The 18,105-nt window shown below is 38.5% G+C and overlaps 1 long non-coding RNA gene across 1 annotated transcript in view; it reads left to right on the top strand.

Moving 5' to 3' along the window:
* The first annotated feature begins 529 nt into the window (after positions 1 to 529).
* The window catches only part of LOC120299155, a 39,377-nt gene continuing 21,801 nt past the window's right edge, over positions 530 to 18,105 (top strand). The window contains exons 1-2 of the long non-coding RNA XR_005554351.1: positions 530 to 709; positions 1,466 to 1,498. This is a non-coding gene — a long non-coding RNA (uncharacterized LOC120299155). The remainder of the gene's footprint in view (positions 710 to 1,465; positions 1,499 to 18,105) is intronic.

The following is an 18,105-nucleotide window of genomic DNA, read 5'->3' as shown; positions in this document are numbered from 1 at the left end:
TGCAACAAGATTCTTTGTTCTTCTCCAAAAAGAAAGAAGTAATTCAAAACCCCAAGCACAGGGATCTTACCAAAGGGTAAGCAAAGCTGAAAGGATAGCAGCAGTAGTGAGATTCAGCCAGTTCGCACCGGTTTGGCAGAACTGATACCTAATTTTTTTCTTGAGTTTGGGGAACTGGCTCTGAAATAGCCAGACTAGCATGCATTCACGTGCTTCTAATCCTTTGCTTGCTGCAATCTGGCCACGCTAGACTGGCATCTAAAAAAAACAGGGTTTTTTCCCCAGTCCTCGATTTTCCCTGCCAGACTGTTTAACTTTCTTTAAAAGTTTACTTGATGTAGAATAGGAAGGATCCGCTTTCTGCATCAAGTAAATTTTAAAGAAAGTTAAACAGTCTGGCAGCGAAAATCCAGGAGCAGTGGGAAAAAACCTGTTTTTTTGAGATGTCAAACTAGCGTGCGTTCACATGCCTCCAATCCCCTTGCTTGTTGCAAAGCCAGACTGGGCTGCAACTTCCAGCCCATTTCGGAGCCAGTCCAAAAGCAGAGGGAATGGTTCCCACCCCACCCAATCGCTGCGGGGCTTAGTTTCCAAACACTCTCTACACAGGCTCTGGACAAAACTCTGGGACTGAAAAAGCAGCAATGGGAGCAAAGAACTGTTCAAAGAAAGCAAGAAGGAGAAAGTGGGAAAAGTCACTACTGAACAGGTGAGGTGCGATGGATGTCAGGGTGTGGTAGGCCTGGCGACAGGGGCCCTCGACAGGGCGGTTGCGGGGTGCATGGGGCAGCTCCCTTCTCCCCCATCTGCCTCATGGCAGCGCCCCCACCTGCCCCTCTGCCTCCCCCCCTGCAAAGAACCAGTTGTTAAATTATTTGAATCCCACCATTGGATAGTGGGCTGCCTAACTCCCAGTGACTCTAAGCAGTTAGTAGAGTCATAATGGATTGAGTGCTTTGTGTGGCAGAGGAAAAAAAGAAGAAAGCAACATTTTGCTATATGAAGAGCACTAAAATGGCTAAATGTGTCCTCATTATAGCAATAAGGAGAAAAGTAAAATTTATCTCTTTTCACAAACATTGCAAGCTTGTTGATATAGAACAAAAGGAAAATTAAGTATAATTTTAATTATATATTGGATGCAATAAGCACAATGAGGAACAATAATAGAAAGACTTTCATTTGAGGCTTTTCCTGCACTTTTCAAATACATGTAAACAATTCTGCTTTATAAAATGGACTCTTCTTTATTTAATTCATCTCTGTATTATTTATTTAATTTATCTCTATAGTGCTTGGAAATACAACATTGTTAAAATACTTGCTTTGAGTATGATTCATTTAAAAAATGCTGGGTTTTTTTTAATAGCACCAAATTAAGTTATCTCTCTCTCTATCAGCAACTTATAATGATTCCTTTCCAGATCTTTTTTTAATCATTCTGGTTTCTATTGATTATTTTTAGGCTTTCCCCAAGAAGACCATGAGTGAAATAAAGGTAACATTTTCTTGTTATTGAGTTTACTCTTGATTACTATTATATTTGTTCTTATTAGTTTCCAATATTGCAGGTTTTTCTGTTCAAGCACAGTATTGCAGCACAACACTGGGGGAAATGGGATAGCTAATAAGTGGGTAAATAATGGATCTTTCTTGGACTATGGAAGGATGCTAATTTAGACTATTATTGACTAGAAAATGGGAAAATGCACTTTGTATTGGCCTCATTATTAAATGAACTTACATTATGTGACAAGATTGGTATTGCAATATTTATATATCAGCTTTTGTAGTGGCTTTTTGACATCCACCAAGCTATATAGGAAGGAACTACTAGTTTTCAGGAGCATTTGTAACAATAACAACAACAACAACAATAATAATAATAATATTTTACATGGATGATCTGAAGCAGTATGGAAAAACATCATCTGAAATAGAATCGCTGCTCAACACAGTCCATATATATAGCCAAGATATTGCAATGGAGTTTTGCTTGGACAAGTGTGCCACACTTACTATCAAACAAAGAAAAATAGTGAAAACTGAAGGAATCAAGATGCCCCATGAAAATAACATTAAGAGTCTGGATGAGAAAGATTACTACAAATACTTGGGTATCCTTCAAGCTGACAACATCAAGCACACTGAAGTCAAGAAAAAGATTAGAGGTGAATACATCAAGAGAGTGAAGAAGATCTTAAAGTTCAAACTCAATGGAGGAAATACATAAAGGCAGTCAACACCTGGGCAATTCCAGTCAGTAGATACATAGCTGGAATAGTAGATTGGACTCAAGCAGAACTAAAAGCAATAGATAGGAAGACCAGAAAAATAATGACAATGAATCATGCCCTTCATCCACGCAGTAACATTGACAGACTTTATCTACAAAGGCAAATAGGTGAGCGTGGAATGCTGCAAGTACACCAGATGGCTGAAGAAGAAGAAATGGATTTGGAAGAATATCTGAAGGACAGTGATGAAGATGCACTGAAATTAGTATGTCAGGAAGGCTTACTGACTACTGGAGAGACCAATCTGGCCTACAAGAAAGACCAAATGAAGAACAGAATAGAGGCATGGGAAGACAAAGCACTACGTGGCCAGTACATTAAAAAAATAGCTGGGAAAGTAGATAATAAAAAGACCTGGCAAATTGAAGAAAGAGACTGAGGGACTAATTCTGGCTGCACAAGACCAAGCCTTAAGGACAAATGCATATAAAGTCAAAATTGAGAAGACAGCAACAGACAGTAAGTGCCACCTAGGCAAAGAAGCTGAAGAAACAGTGGACCAAGAAGCTGAAGAAACAGTGGACCACCTGGTAAGCTGCTGCAAGAAGATCGCCCGGACTGACTACAAGCAGCGGCATGACAAAGTAGCAATAATGGTGCACTGGAAGATCTGCAAGAATTATCATTTGCCTGTAAGCAAGAACTGGTGGGATCATAAAATAGAGAAAGTCATGGAAAATGATAAAATTAAACTGCTCTGGGACTTCAGAATTCAAACAGACAAGCACCTGCAACATAACACCCTGAACTTAACAATTGTCGATAAGAAAGACAAAAAAGTCTGGATAGTGGACATGGCAGTGCCTGGAGACAGCAGAATAGATGAGAAAGAACTGGAGAAGATAACAAAATACAAAAACCTACAAATAGAAATAGAAAGACTGTGGCAAAAGCAAGCAAGAGTAGTACCAATAGTAATAGGTGCCTTTGACATTGGCATTTCTGCTTTAATTTTTTTTTTTAATATACCTTCTTTTGGCAATACCAAGAAATCTGAGCCTATGTTCATCTTGCTCAACATCTAGCTTATCTTGATGGTTTTCAAAACAAACAAACAAACAAATAAATAAAATTAAGCATGGTGGAATGGGTTCCAGTCTCTTTGTTTTTCAATCTCATTCACGAATCCGAAAAAAAGAAGAATGCTTTAACGAAAAGTAGAGACATGTTACTTTTGAACCACTGACTGTTTAATCAACAGAAGCCTCAGGGTGGAGATCAAAATGACAAAGATGGCAGCCATAGCCATAAAGATCTTCCCTTTTGTTACATGTGTAAACATCACACACAAAAAGCTTCAATTGTGCAATTGTGACCATCATCTTGACTTTTATTTTACCTTCCCTGAGGACACAATAACTTAGTACTCTGAGCAAAGAAAATGGAAATATAAATTCTGTAGCCAGAGAAGAAGTAAAAAAAAAAAAGCCCAGTAGAACGTAATGACAGAGATTTTCAGTATTGTTGCCAACAAACTAAATAATATGTCCATATAATCATCATGGGTCAATTCTGTCTTGATGAATTACTTCCTTTTCTTATTTGAAATTAAACAGACTGTACATTTTTGAAACAGAGCTTCCAATTTGAAAGGATTTGTTAGCTACATTAGCATTCTTCATTATTCATTATTACCTCTGATTATATTTCATTCCAAGGTTATTAATTTTGAAAATCAAATGATAGAACGTTTGCATTCTTCTTTAGCTCATACATCATGTTTGTTTGGTGGCAGACATAATCTGTAGAAAACAAAATGACTGAAGGATTTCCTTTCAAAACATGTCTAACTCCAGAGAAAGTGATGTCGCTGAAAAACTAATGGCTACTTCTGTAACACTCATTATAAAGGAGTTAACCACAAAGCTGTCAGAAGTCGCTGCAGTGGGCATTCATTTAAGTTATAAGGAATCAATAAGACTTGACAAGCTTGCAGTATAATAGCATGGAAATCCTCCTACTGGGAAAAAGATTTTTTTTATGCTTGTCAGAGCCAAAGAGCTTTCCCAGAGCCAGATTCGTTCACGGTGATTGTGTAAAAGACTCAGCAGCTGGCAAGACCAAGGCTAAAAGTGGCCCATGGGATCAAGCTTCCAATCTTGTCAGTCGCCATGGCTGATAAATGCCGTGGAGGTACCACAATCAAACATGGATTTTCATAAGAGGCCCTCCGGGAGACAGTGACTTTCTCCCTTACCAGATCAAGAGCCCAGCCAATGTTTCTGTAAAGGTAGTCCTTGACTTACAACTACAGTTGAGCCCAACATTTCTGTTGCTAAGCTAGAAAGTTGTTAAGTGAGTCTTGTATCATTTTACCACCTTTCTTGTCACAGTGGTTAAGTGAATCACTGCAGTTGTTAAATTATTAACAAGGTTGTTAAGTGAATTCGGCTTCCCCTTTGTCTTTGCTTATCAGGTCACAAAAGGTGTTCATATGACCCTGGGATACTGCAACCGTCATAAATATGTACCAATTGCCAAGCATCCAAATTTTGATCACATGACCATTGGGATGCTGCAATTGTCATAAGTATGAAAAACTGTCATAAGTCACTTTTTTCAGTGCCGTTGTAACTTTGAATTGTTGTAAGTGGATGACTACCTGTATTATTATGATTATGATTACTAATCATCATTGCACAGTCAGCCAGATGTTCAGACTGGATTTAGCATTTTTGTCTACCTACTGAGTCCTTACCAAAGACCCAGGATAGGCAGATGTGGATGTTTGAATTAATGGCATTATAGATATCGTCGCAGGATGGAAGCTGTTCCTAGTAAGACTGCCTTTTGCAATTGACTGATGGCAAATTTGTCAATGCCAGTGCTGTCCAAGTGGTGCTCCACTTGTTTTGGAATTGCACCCAAGGAACCTATTACTATTGGTACTACCCTTGCTCGCCTTTGACACAGTAGTTCTATTTCTATTTGTAGGTCTTTGTATTTTGTTATCTTATCCAGCTCTTTCTTGTCTATTCTGCTGTCTTCAGGCATTGCCACATCCACTATCCAACTGTTTTGTTGTTGTTGTTATTTTATTTTCCCTTTTTCTCTTTATGTTCTGAGATAATATACCATTGTTGCTTAACTATGTAAGTTGCTAGTTAGGTACCATCAGAGTGGGCAAATTTTCCCATTGTTACCTGACTCTTCAACAAGCTAGGACCGTGGTGGCGAACCTATGGCACACTTGCCACAGGTGGCAAGCAGAGCCCTCTCTGTGGACATGTGCACTATTGCCCTAGTCCTAGACCTTCAACTGGGTTTTATAAAACCTTTTCACTTTAGGCCTCCACGGCCGTGTGCAAAAAAAAAAAAAAAAGGTTTAATCAATCAACCAATTTCAACTTCTTGCTGGAAAAAAAAAGATCTCGCAAAGTTGAAATTGATTGATTGAACTTTTTAGTCCCACCCAGTCTGCCATTACCACTGTAGCCATGCCCACCCAATGGGCCACACCCACCCGGCACTTGATGATACATAAGTGGGTTCTAGGTTGCAGTTTGGGCACTCGGTCTCTAAAAGGTTCGCCATCACTGAGCTAGGACTTTCAAAGAGATTTTTTTTTAAAAAAATCTGAGCCTTTTGCTGCTTTTTAATTCCAAGTGTTCTCGAATGGGTGGAAAAGTCACTTAAGCAATTATATGTCTCCTTGGCTAATTAAACCATGCAGCTCTGATAGTATATAAGCTCCTTTGCAAAGCACAGATCCAATCCGAATGCTCACTTTATTGCAAGGGGGAGGGGAATGTTCCTTAAATGTTCAAAAAACAGAAATAACACTGTTCATTCAACATATATAGATAATGTGGCATTGTGCACTGCCTGATTTATGATTTTTTTTGCCATCTGTGACATAAAATAGGCAGTTATTTAAACAATTGATATCTTCACAATATATAGAAACCATAAAATTACAAAATTCAGCATGCCAGACTTTCATCTCAGTGTGTCTAATATGGTTGTGCTTTGGCTGATAGGGATAGTGAATGAGCTAGTACCATATTGAATGAGCTAGTACCAATGGAGAGGGGAGAGTTAAGGCAGGAATTGGTAATATCTAATCAGCTATGATTGCTTCCTATGCAAAAGTCAGCTGTACTTCTATACAATAGTCAAACTGTTTGACGTCCGGGCGCCATCCCAAGGTCATCATTTTCTATTGTTGCTTTTGTCTTGTGGAAAATTCCTTTGGAGAGTTGGAGTTTTCCTTTGCATTTTTGGGAGGAGGAATGTATGCCAAAGTTTTTAGTGGAAGAAAACAGCTTTAGTCTTGACTGCCTCTTGTGGTTAAAACTCTTATTTTATGTGTATACATGCACACACTTTATGTAACATTTTATATTGAATCAATGTAACTCTCTACAAATTTGACAACTGTTTGAAAACATGGCATTTCTTTCTTAAATGTGCATGTTGAATGCCAAATGCATGAAATTTCAGACTGGGTTTAAACAAAATCACATATGGTTTGATTGACTTGATTTTGCAATGTGTGTGAATACAATTATTTCACTTACTAAATATTGTTTCTTAATAGCCTATTCTATGAACCCAGACAATAATGATTTAATGACAAACCATAATTAAATAAAGCATAACAGTTGTTGTTGTTGTTGTTGTTAATTGCGAAGTCGTGTCCAACCCATTGCGACCCCATGGACAATGTTCCTCCAGGTCTTCCTGTCCTCTACCATCTTCTGGAGTCCATTTAAGTTCACACCTACTGCTTCAGTGACTCCATCCAGCCACTCATTCTCTGTCGTCCCCTTCTTCTATTAGCATAACAGTACAGGGTGAGAAATAGTCTCAAGTTTGCTGACTGTATTAGGGCACAATTTAAACATTAAAAAGAGATGTACTATTTAGAATCTCTCTATATCTCTCTGTTTCTCTCTGTGTGTCTCTGTCTCTTTGTGTGTGTGTGTCTGTGTGTGTGTGTGTGTGTGTGTGTGTGTGTATGTGTGTGTGTCTTTCTCTCTCTTTCCAATTCCTATCACACTTTATTTTCTTCAATTTCCAATACCAGAAAACTAACTTAGATGCATGGGTGAAGTTCAGGATTTTTTTTTAATATTAGTTATTACCTCCGAAACCAAGTTCTGGATCTCAAATCATAAGAAGACAATACTTTTTATGATTATATACTACTATGTATCAAAGTCATCCCGCCACGTGGCCCGATTGTCATCTTTACAAGTTATGTCAAATTATGTTTGTACAATCAAACTCTGTATTGATTTGAAATTTAAGTGCATATACAACTCCTATATTCAATGCTGCATCAGTTCCAAGTAGCATAAACTTATTTCATGCTTGAACAGCACGTGTAAATTTGTTTATGAAAGAACAACATACATCCTAGAACAAACAATGGCAAAATCAAGTTCTGATACTCTCTGGGAATAATTTGTTTTAAATAATTTATGGAAGGATTTCCCCCTCCCATTCTAGTGATTTTAAACCATTCAAATGCTCCTTGCATTAAATTTCCACAGGAAATATCTGGACTTTCCATTTCCTGATTTTTTTCCCCATCGAAAATACATAGTGTATCAATGTAGAAATAATCTGAATATTATGCACCAAGGACTACTCAGTTCAACCCTGATATTATAATAATAATGATGATGATGATGATGATGACGACGACGACGATGATGATGATGATGATGATGAGGGAAGGGACTTTGGAGGTCATCTAGGCCAACCCCCTGCTCAGGCAGGAAACCCTATACCATTTCAGACAAATGTCTATCTGAATATATATAGTCATCAGCAAAAAAATTGAAGAAATTATCCTCCTACAAATAAACCCCAAGCTATGAGTACATTACGTGGATGATGACTTCGTTATAATTAAGCGCAACCAAACCAACCAAACCTACCAAAAAATAAACAATATCTTCACAGACATCCGATTCATGATGGAAACCGAGAACAACAATGAACTGCCATTCCTGGACGTCCTTATAATCAGAACTACCAATGGCTAACTTCTAACATCCATATAGAGAAAGACAACACACAGAGACCAAATCCTCAACTTCCACAGCAACCACCCCCACTGCGACAAACAAAGCTATGTCAGAACACTTTTCAGAAGAGCAGAATCCCATTGCAACACCACAGAAGCCAGATCAGCAGAACAGAGACAATTATACTAACTTTTTTACAATGAAAAGGAGGACACAAATAAATTGAAGAAAAAATATCGTAAATAAAAGAAACATCTTATTCATTGCAACAATAATACAGAATACACTATAATATCATAAATGCATAATAAAAAACATTTGTAACAATAACATTTTATATTGTAATTATGCTTACATGCTGCGCCCCCACCCACAGCTGCCCCACCAGCACTGCTTCCCCACCATGTAGAGCAGGCCCTGCGGCTCCCAAAGCACCAGCTGTGCCAGCTCCAGCCCCGGGGGGCAGCCCACCATCAACACACCCCACCTGCAGCCGCCCCGCCAGCACTACCGCCCACCCTGCACAGCCCATGTAGAGCAGGCCCTGCAGCTCTCACAGCATGGGAGACAACTGGCCACCACCGCCCTTCACACACACACACCCGCAGCAGCCCCGCTGCCCCTGCCTCTTACACCACAGCCATTATTGCCCTAGCAGGGCTGAAGATCAAGAGAAAGTTACCATGGCATTGCTGCTCCAGTCTCCTCCAGGTATCTTTGGGACTAACTAGGAGATGGTGTAGTTGGGTAGCAGGGAGGGGTGCAAAGTTCCTGCCAATTTACCTTTGCTGCAGACAACTTACATGTGTAAAGTTTGCTGGCCGGGTGTTTTGGCGCACTCAGCAGCAGTTCCTATTGGCTTTTGAAAACCAATAGGGGGAGTAGCACAGCTCATGCAAAAGTTGAAAAAAAAACATCAAAAAAGGTGCCGGAACGCCATTCTGAGTGTTCTATGAGAACACTGCAGATTAATCTTCAAATATCGAAAAGGAGGACATGTAGGAGGACACTTTTTGAGGGAGGACAGAACTTAAAAAAGGAGGACTGTCCTCCCTAAAGGAGGACAGTTGGTCACCTTAATTATACAGAGTCTTTGAGAGAAACGGATATCCATGAAACTTCATCCGGAGATTCCCTACACACAAACAACACAAACACTCAAAACAACACAACAACTGCAACAGGAACAGCAAATGACCAAACGAATCACAATTCATTACATACAGAACATTTCAGAGATGACAGCAAGACTACTACACCAACATGACCTCACAGTAGCCCACAAAGCAGCCACAACTCTCAGACAGACCCTATCAAAACCTAAAGAGCCAACAGAAACAAATCAAAGATCAGATGTCGTATACCAAGTCCAGTGCAACAACTGTGAAAAGAACTATGTGGACCAAGCAGGAAAAAAGCTATTTACCAGACTGCACAAGCATTCCCTGGCTATCAAAAGAGACGACCCATTGTCCCTCATGTCCATCCACAAGGACTCGGAAGGACACAAGTTTGATCTAACTGGGACCACAATTATAACCCAAGCAAAGTCAAGGAGAGAAAGAGAATTCCTTAAGGCCTGGTTCTCCACCAACCAATCAGTGAACAGACACATTGACATCGATCCCGCCTACTAACCACTGAGAGTGAGAGAGCTGCTTCAACTGAAATACCAGAAGCAACATGCCAAACAATTCAAACTGCACTGAAGATGTCCCCCCCTCCCAAGCAGAGACAAAATGTTTGCAACCTGATTACCAAGCCTGGAGATTAAACCAACAGCCTACACACACACACACACACACACACACACACACATTCTCTTCTGTTGCTAAATAATTATGTGTCAGCCTTACATTCAGAGTGATTTACTGCCAAGTATGATACCATGCAGAAAAAACAAGTCAATTCTATTCCTTGAATTAAAAAAAAATCTATAATTCAGCAAAGGTTTATATGATCCATGGATTTAGCACTACATTACACATTTTAATTGTATTTTGTACAGCTGCACAAAAATTACTCTTCCAGATTTTCCATTGGCTAAATTTTCAGTTTCATTATATTTGATGGGATAAATGGTTATGGCTAGTGAGGTTTCTATATGTGCGGTCTCCTGCTCCACAGGGTAATACATCAATAATATGCTACAGTGAAGAATAAATCATTAATCTTCCAGGTTTGACATACAAATCCAAAGAAGCTCCTGGTAACTTTGAGTGGCTTAGTCAGAAAATACCAGGTTGGGAACCTAAGCTTGTACCATCCAATAGAATGATGTCTTTTCAGTTGCTTTAACATAGGTTGGGTTTTTGGCTCATAGATTATCACTCTCTTGTTTCTCTATCATAAATATTGATAGCCTTTTTATGACTATTATTTCATTTACAGGAGCAATCTGAAAATTTGGCGCTGAGAGATAACAATTCTACTTATAACTTCTCTTTTTCTCACTGATCTCATGCAAACAACATGGAAGAAAGTTTTGGTACATGAATCCGTCACAGCATGATGATATAATTTTATATTTTTTGCTCTATTCTTATTTTATTCAAAAAAAGTTAAACTACAAAACTCTAAAAAGTTAAAATAAAAAATAAAAAACACAAAGCAAACAAGACATTGAAATAAATGCATTTTAAAAAATAATAACACATATACACATATTATGCCCCCTAGTTGAATACTAATTAATACATTACTACAGTATTAGTTTCCCACCCTTTGGAAATAGGCCCCCCAATTTTTAAAACTACTAAATAAAATACTTAATATAGTATAATATAGCAAATTATACTATATTAATGACAAAATAGTTTACAAGAAGAACAACAATAATAAGAAAAGCAAGGTTAAAGTTTCAAAATTCTCTGTTAACAAACTGTTATTGTAATTAACTCATAGAAAATTTACCACAGCATCTTATCTACTCCAAATCATCTCAAGATTTAGGAGTAATTCGTCCTGGATCAAATACCATCTTTTATCAATTGTTTTCTGATTAAATATAATAAATACAGTCTCCACAACTGGTCTATTTTCCCAATAAAGTCCAGATGAAAATGGTTTCTAATTCTGATAAATCCATTCCCCAATCTCCTCAATCCTCCTAAGGAAAACTAATTTATCATTTCTCCATTTAATCAAACTTCTGCTGTTGTAAACAAATGTAGGCTTGAGCTTCAGAGAGGCATATACAATCAACTCAGTTAGTTCTAAGTCTGTATAGTCCATGTTTTTTTCCAACGGGTTTGGATCCTTCAAATCACATTCCTTTTGCGAATCTAGTTCAGGGGTGTCAAACTGCCAGCCCGCAAGCCGGTTTCATCATACTGAAGCCACGCCCACCCCATTGCCAGCAAGGCAATGCAAGAAAAGTCACAATACATCGCAACACATCATGTGATGTGGTGAGTTTGACACCCGTGACCTAGTTTATCCAGACCTATATGCATCTGAATATTTTCCACAACCATCATCATTTCATCAAACTTTTTAAAAGAGTTTTCAACTAAAAATTGCATGTTACCAAATGGTTTTTTTCCAGGTATCAACCACGCTTGCTTGTATGTAAACTGATACATTATTGCTCGATGTAACTTATCAGAAAACCAAGAATGCTGAAGCAAAGTGAAGAAATAATTAAAAAAACAAGGAAGATAGTTTCTGAATATTCTGATCCACAATGAAAAGAAAAATAAAAAATAGCTGCAAATATTTTGCAAATTAATAAAATGCAAAAGCTCTGTGGTGAGGGTCCAACATTAATGTAAATCAAATGAAAGCACTTTCATCATCCAAGAGCACATGATGTTTCCTTATGGAATTCCTAATAGTGAACGTTATTCAAAACAACATAAATCAAAAGGGAAAGGGGGAAAAAAGTCAGGTGACTTTCCAACCACTCCCACAGGGAATTAAATCTTCAAGACTCCCCTTCCCAGGTGCGTCCATGGTGTCCAAAAGTCATCTTGCTCTCATTTAAATCCAGGGAGCAGCACTACCAGAGAGCCAGCTTTGGCAGCAAAAACAGCAGAACATTGGCAAAAGAGAAAAAAACACTTACTGTTCAGCAGCTATCTTGGGAAATAGTCATGATTTTATACTGATTATATTTTATATCTGCAAGAGTGGATACACAAGATGAATTAAATTGTCTACCACATATTTTTTTTTAAAAAAAATGAATAGTCAGAAAAGTTTTCTCTTTTTTTTTTAAAAAGCATGCTAATACCACATAAATAGCAGCAATGTTGCATACTTTGTTACAGCTTTGGAAAATAAAAAAAATAATCACTTCAATTACATAGAGAATCAATAAATTATAGTGATAGTGATGTTTTTGGGAATGAAAGAAAGTAATACACGCCCTTCTCATAAATTTTTGTGCTTGAATTTTTATAAGATATAAGAAAAAATGAACAATTTTCCTCTCTGGAAATAGTTATTAAACATTTTATTTCTGTTCCTGTTTTTTTACTTCCAACAACTTGCCTAGTTTTCTTACATATGTGTAAGGACTTCCCACTCCCTACTTAATTTGTATTGAGTCCCTCGTGTTTGTTTTAAAATTTTTAAATGTTACTCCTATTGTATCTTTGGAATAATTGTAGTTTGGACATAACACATCGATCAACCAGTGGAGACAGAGCACAGAAATTCCAGTATTAAAACAAGTTTAAAAAGTACAAGTAGTCCTCAAATTATGATCACAATTGAGCCCAAATTTAGGTTGCTAAGTGAAACATTTGTTAAGTGAGTTTTGCCCTATTTTGTGACCTTTCTTGCCACACTTGTTAAGTGAATCATTGCAGCTGTTAATAACATTGTTGTTAAGTGAATCTGGCTTCCCCATTGACTTTGTTTGTCATAAAGTCACAAAAGCTGATCATATGACCCCTGGACCCCGCAACTGTCATAAATATGAGTCAGTTGCCAAGCATCCGAATTTTAATCACATGACCAAGAGGATGCTGCAAATGTGAAAAACGGTCATAAGTCATTTTTTTCAGTTGTTTTAACTTTGAACGGTCACTAAATGAACCGTTGTAAATCGAAGATTACCTGTACATAGATTATTAGAACAATAATACACAATACAAAGACAGTAAAAAGCCAGGAGAGGTTTTCAATTAAGATTCCATTCATGGCAGAAATGACCCCCCCCCCTCCCATCTGCTTTGCAGTCCTCTGATCCCAAATTTCAAAAGATATTAAAAAAAATAGTGAATGCCAAAGCGAAAACCAAGTGAAGAGCATCACATGCACACTTTGATCTGAAGCTACTTTGTTAAGTAAGAGCCTTTGAAGCAGATACATTAATAAATACGGAGCGTGGAAGAGGAGCAGATAGAAGAGGCACTTAATGAAGTCCCAGTTCCATAGTAAAACATATACCATTGCCGATGTTACAAACCAATCTTCCCCATCTTGTTGTATAGATAAGAGAGATCATCAGTTCATAATTAGCCTACAGCAGACATGTCAAACTCGTGATTTCACATAACGCTGCATGACATATCGGAGCTTTTTCCAACGGGGTGGGCACGGATTCCTGGTGATGCATCCGTCCATGGGCCAGCAGTTTGACACCCCTGGCCTACAGTTTGCAGCCCTTCAGGTTTTAAGATTTGGTAGCTATTTCCCCACCCCAGTTCCTCTTCTGCCAGAATCTCATCTTGTCTTTCTCAAGCTGCTTGCTTCTGACTCCCTTCTTCTGCCTTCAGCTTCATCATCCTCTCTGATTCTTCTCTGAACTTTTCAGATTTCAGAATAATAGAATTGGAAGGGGCCTCACCTAGTCCAACCCCCCCCCCACCGAAGCAGGAGACCCTACACCATTTCTGACAGAAATGTCCAGTCTGTTCTTAAAAGCTTCCAGTGATGAAACTCCCACAACATCTGAAGGCAAACTGTTTCATTGGTTGATTGTTCTCACTGTCAGAAAACTTCTCCTTATTTCTAGGTTGAATCTCTCCTTGATCAGTTTCCATCTATTATTCCTTGTCTGGCCTTCAGGTGCTTTGGAAAATAGGCTGACCCCCGCTCCTCTCTGTGACAGCGCCTCAGATATTGGAACACTGCTATCCTGTCTCCCCTGGTCCTTCTCTTCACTAGACTAGCCATGCCCAGTTCCTGTAACCGTTCTTCATATGTTTTGGCCTTCAGTCCCCCTAATCATCTTTGTTACTCTTTTCTGCACTTTTTCTAGAGTCTCAATATTTTTTTGATAGTTGTGCATTCTCCGTGTGCATTCCAGATTATATTTTCCTTGCCTGAATCTGATCAGTTTGCCTCAGCCTTCTGCTTCCCTACTGATCTGTCTCAGATTTCCTTACGTTGTATAGCACTAGGTCAACACAGATTTTTGCCAGATCTCTTCCAAGTTTCTGGGAGATAGCAGATCATAAAGATCAGGTGCATCATGATAGTTGCCTTAGATCCAGAAAGGCATACCTTTCAATGTTAAATCTCTTTAAATTAAGTTGGAAGCTGGCCTTATAAATTTCACCCTTAATATGATAAGCTTCCTATTTCAATGCCAGATAATATACCACACTCTTTGCTGAACTGTTACACTTATCACCCACTGAAGTGTGTGTGAATGCTTGATTAGTTTAACTCACTCTTAAAAAGTTCCTCATGTCAGCTAATAATAGAGGGCAATTTTTTAAAATGTCCATCTTGCCGTAACTCTTTGATGGTGAAATCAGTATAATAGCCTAATTATCTGTCATTTGCAGAAAGTATGATGAATTCAAATTTTCCTTCAAAAAGGGAAGAGAAAAAAATCAGGCCTATTCTCTGAAAAAGCATGAAGGTTCAAAGAGTAGGACAGGTTTATGGTTTTACAGATTATCTGAACTTTAACACAGTCCATTTGTACTGCTGATCAAAGTGGCATTATTTTTCCCTGAGTCATTGTATGCATTTTGGAACCTAATTCTATTATACATAACAATTTCCCAGGAAGATTTATCAAATACAGATTGAAAAAAAATCTGAGGTTTGGAGAATTTTTTTTTTTTCTGGATCAAATGCCTCTCAATTGAAAGAAATGGATTGTAAGCAGGAGAATTTTTGCACAAATCAGACTCTTAACTTTGATAAGAGACTTTGCGGTCCTTATATTATTTTTAAAATGGGCTTGTTAAAATAGCAGTCTTTGCCTTAAGATAATGTCACTAGAATTATCAGAGTGTACCGTACATTATGAACTCTTGAACATGTGTATCATTTAAATAATTATTTCATATCATCACGCATGTTGTGCAAATGCATAATTGTATATTCTACAAGCTCCATTTCATTTTGATTTTCATGATTAGGACTCTTTTTATGATCAAATCAGACAGTACACCATGTTCATAAACTTTTTTGAAAGTAATTCAGGTAGGTGCATGCTTCAAGTCATGAACCCAGATTTACAAGTGACAAAAGCTTGAATAACAGAATAACAGAACTGGAAGGGACCTTGAAGATCTTATACCCGTAGTTCAAGTCCCTGCAGGAGACTTTATACCATTTCAGACAAATATTTGTCCAATCTCTTCTTGAAAACCTCCAGTGTTGGAGCACCCACAACTTCTGGAGGCAAGTCATTCTCACTGTCAAGAAATTTCTCCTTAGTTCTCAACTTGCTTTAAAGGCACATTCTATTAGAACCAAACAATCATATTATGGATCGCTCTTTGCATGAGCGTACTAAGATAGCCTATACTATTCAAATTCCATGCTTAAAGTTTTTGTTCAGTCAAACAGGGAGCAGAGAATAAAATGCATGAAGTTTCTTTGCATCTTCTACCAGCTAATTACTTAATCTTGTCCAAGACTATATTTTGGAGGGAAGTGAGCCACATGCCAATTTATCAGAATTATATAGCAGGAGAAATGTTGTCAGATACATGAATGTATTTCACTCCTCACCAAACTCCTATGCACTGAGCAACTGTCTCAGCATATATGCATATTATAATTAGAAATAAACAAGGCCTGATCCTCTCCACTCAATGTCATAGTATATCACATTTTAAGATGCTCATGCATCAAGCATCAAATCTAAGCCAAATCCTGAACTACTGACTCTATTCCATGTTCTTGCTGTAGAACCTTTTAATCATGTTTATCTATCAATAAAGAGAAATATGCATGTAGGTAATGACTGAACCAGTTGTAACTGAATGCAAGTGCAGTACTCTGATCATACATGATACCATATTATCCAATCATCAAAGCAGATGTTCGTCACCATGCATGCATACTCAGAAAAAAGACAGAAGATAAGGCCTATGAATTTGACCAAAGAATCTCACAGCAGTATATTACTAGAGCAATTTCAGAGTGGAAGGACAAGACTGATTATTGCAGCATCATAAGGTGACCAACTTTTTTACAATGAAAAGGAGGACACAAATAAATTGAAGAAAAAAATATCGTAAATAAAAGAAACATTTTATTCATTGCAACAATAATACAGAATACATTATAATATGATAAATGCATAATAAAAACATTTGTAACAATAACATTTTATATTGTAATTATGCTTACATGCCGCTCCCCCACCCGCAGCCGCCCCGCCAGCACTGCTGTCCTACCGTGTAGAGCGGGCCCTGCGGCTCCCAAAGCACCAGCTGTGCTGGCTCCAGCCCCGGGGGGCAGCCCGCCGTCGACACACCCCGCCTGCAGCCTCCCCACCTGCACCACCGCCCACCCTGCACAGCCCCGTGTAGAGCAGGCCCCGTGGCTCTCACACCATGGGGGCAGCTGGCACCGCCACCCCTCACACCCCTGCCTGCAGCAGCCCCACTGCCCCTGCCTCTTGTGCCCGCAGCCATTATTGCCCTAGCAGGGCCGAAGATCAAGAGAAAGTTACCATGGCATCGCCACTCCAGTCTCTTCCAGGTATCTTTGCGACTAACTAGGAGATGGTGTAGTTGGGTAGCAAGGAGGGGTGCAAAGTTCCTGCCAATTCGCCTTCACTGCAGACAATTTACATGTGCAAAGTTTGCGGCTGGGTGTTTTGGCATGCTCAGCAGCAATTCCTATTGGCTTTCAAAAGCCAATAGGGGGAGTAGCACAGCTCATGCAAAAGTTGAAAAAAAAACCATCAAAAACAGGTACCAGAACACCATTCTGAGCATTCTATGAGAAAAAAAAAACCCTGCAGATTAGTCTTCAAATATCAAAAAGGAGGACATGTAGGAGGACACTTTTTGAGGGAGGACAGAACTTTAAAAAGGAGGACTGTCCTCTCTAAAGGAGGACAGTTGGTCACCTTAAGCATCAGAACACTAGGAAGATATTGCAATCCATCTGAATCAGGCAACTTGCAAAACCAAGAGGGGCCCTGATAGTTTCTCTTAGGACAATCACAGACTTGGTTTCTCAGCCTCAACAACTTTCAGGTGTGTGGACTTCAATTCCCAGAATTCCCCAGCCAGCTTTTGGGAGTTTGAAAGGTGCTTGATTTGGATTATTTAGCTAATATTTCAGAGACACAGTTGATATTTTGGGATCTGAAGCACCTGCGGCTATTCTTGTTGCTGTATCTGTTTGTTTATGCATACGTTCATATGGGTGTACTCTATGTTCTTGTATTCTTATTACTGGTTATCTCTATTGATCTTTTTATGTATGTATAAATGTTACACAGGATACTGTGTAATATGAATTTTAAAATAAACCTGCTTGTTTCATACATCTTTCATATGTTAATACAGGCAGTCCTCAACTTACAATAGTTCATTTAGTGACTGATCGAAGTTACAACGGCACTAAAAAAAAGTGACTTGTGGTCATTTTTCACACTTTACAACCATTGCAGCATC

This window comes from Crotalus tigris, unplaced genomic scaffold (genome assembly GCF_016545835.1).
Source record: "Crotalus tigris isolate CLP2741 ecotype Arizona unplaced genomic scaffold, ASM1654583v1 scf7180000017611.44802233496:7321179, whole genome shotgun sequence".
NCBI lineage: Eukaryota > Metazoa > Chordata > Lepidosauria > Squamata > Viperidae > Crotalus > Crotalus tigris.
This window is presented reverse-complemented; position numbering and strand designations above follow the sequence as displayed.